A 4306-nucleotide genomic window follows, 5' to 3' on the forward strand; every position below is an offset into this window, starting at 1 on the left:
TGACAATAAGAATAGTCTTTCATAAAAAATATTATCGTTGGACCTCTTTATACTGTTCACTTAAAGGGTTATGTTAAATTAGTTGCTAGTGTTGTAGTACATGGAAGGGATTACATCGCACTATTGGTGCAGAACTGCCATGACTCATATTAGTGAACTATTTAATTATAGCATTATGATAAAAACCAAATTAAATGTAATATTGAATATGGTTTATTGCGCGCCTAATATTAACCTTGTTAAATCTTGACATAAGTTATCATATGGGGCCAAGTGAGAGAATGTAAGGCTAAAATTTAGCCATTATGTTGACCCACATGATATGGTAATATGAATTAGAGATTTGGCAGGATTATGATTCCATATTTTTTGCTACATTAATTGATAAATAAAAAAGAGTGTTTTCCAAATATCCTACTTTGATGGAAAAGTGAAATCATTGTTGAATAAGGAAACTGGTCCCTCTCTACCAATAAAAGGACATTCAGACTACCCATCAAATAAATTATGAATTCAATGTATTCTAAAGAGGTTTAAGAGAGAGAAACATTTTCCCACTAATATTGATATTAGGTTTACGTTCAATCAATTATGAATCATTTGAAGATTTCGCATAACTGATCCGGATATGCCATTTATTTTTCACATTATATTATTATTTGTGAAAATCATAATGGTTTACAATTTTGAATTATGAAGGTTGTTATATGCATAACACCATAAAATTATTTACACACCATTCCCAAATATTATTAATTCAACCTTAATCTCATAACAAGAAGTACAAAATGTCAAACTATTTATAATTTCAATACACTTTTCGCAACATCTTCTCTCATATCGTTTTTAATCGTCAGTCTATCATCTCTTCTCTTTCATGTCTTCTTTAATTATCAGTCTATCATCTCTTTTACAAATTACTGAATCTAAAAAGTAAATTTTTATATTATTTTCTTACGCTTTAATACATATTTCACATACAAACAACAGCTCTAAGAACTGTTCATCTCATAATAGTGTCCATTACAAACAGTCAAAAATAAATAAAAAAAAAAAAAAAACCTACTCGTACATCAAATAGGCCTATGGGGGGTGTTGTATGAAGCAGTTCCTCGGCAGGAGCTGAATAGAAGTGGTGTTTTGTTGCCAGGCAAATGGCATGTAAGTCCAAGTTTATGTTTTAGCTTCTTCTCTCCGTATTTGTGCCAGGTTCGTCCAAGATGCTTCACGTGGCCCTGTTGTCTCTTCCAACAATGAACCAGTTCCACGCACACAGTTTTAATTCCCAATAACAAAGCTACGTTATAAATTGAATTGTTTGTGCAATTTATCTCAAAATTATATAGTTTTTTTTTTTAATTGATATTATTATAAGAGTTTATGTTAAATTATTCGATGCAGTTGTTAGATAGAAAGTTAATTATCCAGAAATTAATGAAGGGGTGTTTTTTGAGTTTTATTTTTTAATTATCAAATTTTAAGTTATTAAAAGTTGCACTAGATAAGTTCTACATAAATTACAATAATCTTATTTGATTAGGTTTTAAAAATAAAAATAAAATTAAAATTAAAATATCAATCAGTTTCATATTATGCATATGCTCATAATTATTTTTCGTGACTAGTTTTTTTATTATTATTATTATCTCCATACTAAACTTAATGTACGTAGTTTTTTTTAATATTAATGTAAAAGGGATATATATAAATATTTTCACATTAATTTTATTATATTTAATAAATTAAATTATATATAAATATATACATACAAAAGTATTTATTTAATATCATTTGGACTGCAGTCGGTAAAATGGAATTAAGGAACTCGTCATTTTCCTGACGAAAAAAAAAAAAAAAAGTAAATAAAGTTTCATTAAAACGGGAAAATTAGCGGTACAATGAAATAGTTGCTTTCACATCCTACACTTGGCATTATTTGACTGGTTAATTATTCAGTAATTGTTATGTGATTGAGTTGTATTAGCGGGGAACATTGTTAGGTGGTGTCCTTAAATCATCAAATAATTTTTTTGTGAAACGTTAGGAGCCACAAAAAGAGGGTGGCATTGGGCAGAGAGCAGTGCAGGGTCCGTATATGGACGATCCACTGCGTAATCAGTGATCACGTGTCACACTCCACGTTGATGGACTTTGTTCCAATCCCATTATCCATTCGATCTAACCAATACATGTGGCTTCTTGTTCTTTTCTCAGCAAGTATCCTTTGCACTCACACTCACTCATCCACTCGCTATAGTCCAACTCTCTGTTGCTGCCTTTTCAAGCATTGAGTGCCTTTTCGAGCATTTTGTATATATACATCAATCCTCAGACACCACGATCACATTCATACATTTTCCTTACCATTGAGAGAGCTGAGTGCTTTTTAGGTGGCAGTATTGGTCAGTGTAACGATGGCAGCAATACTGATTGGTACGTATCGAAAATTAATTATTGTGATTATAAGCTTTTTTTTTCAAATTATCAACCAAGAAATTAAGTTATTGTAGCAGTCAAATCAACTATATTGGTTGTAAGTAAGCTTTATAGGTTGTGAATTGGCTCATGATTTATTTACTTGTGAGCCAATCACGGTCTTAAGATGTATTATGATGTCACAATGATAAAAATTCAGTATGTATCAATCAATATGATATATACGGACCAATATTTATAACCATGTTAATTGATAGTGAAAATATTGCGTTATCTATATAGAAAGATCATTAATCATTGTTCTTGAATTTTTTTTTCATTTATTGTCCCAAAATACTTACCATAAGTGTTTTGGATGGCAGAATAGTGACAAATTAAAGAGGAACGTTTTTAAGCACACACTAGCGTGGAACCAGTGGCACGCTATGTGTGTTCGGAATGCTCACTCTTAAGCGTTGTATTAACAAATTAAAGAGGGAAGGTTTCGAGCGCATATTGGCATGGCACCAATGATAACATAATCATGTGACAGTGGTGCCACGCTGTGTGCGTTTGAAATTCTCACTCTTAAATGGATGTACAAATATTGCGTTATTTATAGAGAAAGATCATTAATCATTGTTCTTGAATTTCTTTTCATTTTTTGTCCCAAAATACTTACCATAAGTGTTTTGGATGGCAGGATAGTGACAAATTAAAGATGAAAGTTTTTAGGCACACACTAGCCTAGAACCAATGGCACGCTATGTGCGTCTGGAATGCTCACTCTTAAGCGTTGAATTAACAAATTAAAGAGGAAACGTTTCGAGCGCATATTGGCGTGGCACCAATGATAACATAACCATGTGACAGTGGTGCCACGCTGTATGCGTTTGAAATACTCACTCTTAAATGAATGTACAAATTACAAATCACAATGAAAGAAAGAGAAAGTAAGTGCGTCTTTTAAGGTATGTTCTACTGTTATTCACTAATATTTTTTTTTAATATTACTTGATGGTTGCTTTTGATTTTTTTTTTTTTTTGATTTTTTTTTCCAGGTAAGTAGTTGAATGAAGTCTAGTGCAACACTCTTTGGACTTTGATATTAATGCTCCCATTACACAATTATTGCCAATTTCTATATTAATTTACATTTTTTTTTCAGGTGGAAAAAGGTCATTTACTATAAAATTTTATTTTGCAATGGCTAAGAGGGAAATAAGAGAAAAGAAGTTACAATAAATGTTCTAGTATGTTTAAAAAGTCTAAAATTTATGAGGCCTCCAATCCCACTTAACCTCTGATTAGGCAAAACCCAAACTAATTAAGTGTGCCATTCTTAGTGTAAAGTAAGCTTAAGCTGAATATTGTGCAAAAGAAGAACCAGGTAAAGACGGGTTCAGAGATGAAAGAGGGATGTGGATGCTTCTCATAGCCTCATGAATCATCTTCGCGAAAGGTTGGCAGACTTGGAGATTAAAGCAGAGTGCTGGAATGTAGTAAATGTAATCCAAAAGGCTTAATTAGCACTATCCATTTCAAGCTTTAATTGAGGATGCTAGATTTTTGCTTGGAGGAATGGGATGTTTCATCAAACACATCCATTACAAAGAGAACAATCTCGTAGATGTTGTTGCAAACACAAGAGTGGAACAAGATGAAAACTATTTTGGTATTTGAATGCCTAACAGAGGCAAATAGGTGTATGTTTATTGCTGATATAATTGGAACCGTGCATAAGAGGGCCTTCTAACCCTATCTGTTGTTTGTTTATCTTCTTTTGTCTTCTTGTTTCTTTTTCATAGTATCCCAAAAAAAGTAGCATTAAGACTGTAATTCAAGTGTATATCACACATGGTAAAGGAACATCCATCTACTATAGGACAAA

The 4306-nt window shown here is 31.9% G+C and overlaps 1 long non-coding RNA gene across 1 annotated transcript; it reads left to right on the forward strand.

Annotated features, from left to right (window-relative positions):
* The first annotated feature begins 2145 nt into the window (after positions 1 to 2145).
* Positions 2146 to 4306, forward strand: LOC114266619 (uncharacterized). Its single transcript, XR_003630697.2, has 2 exons — positions 2146 to 2433; positions 3119 to 4306. It is a non-coding gene; the product is annotated as an uncharacterized LOC114266619 (long non-coding RNA).

The sequence above is a fragment of the Camellia sinensis genome, chromosome 5 (assembly GCF_055761805.1).
Source record: "Camellia sinensis isolate YWXY chromosome 5, ASM5576180v1, whole genome shotgun sequence".
Classification (NCBI taxonomy): domain Eukaryota; kingdom Viridiplantae; phylum Streptophyta; class Magnoliopsida; order Ericales; family Theaceae; genus Camellia; species Camellia sinensis.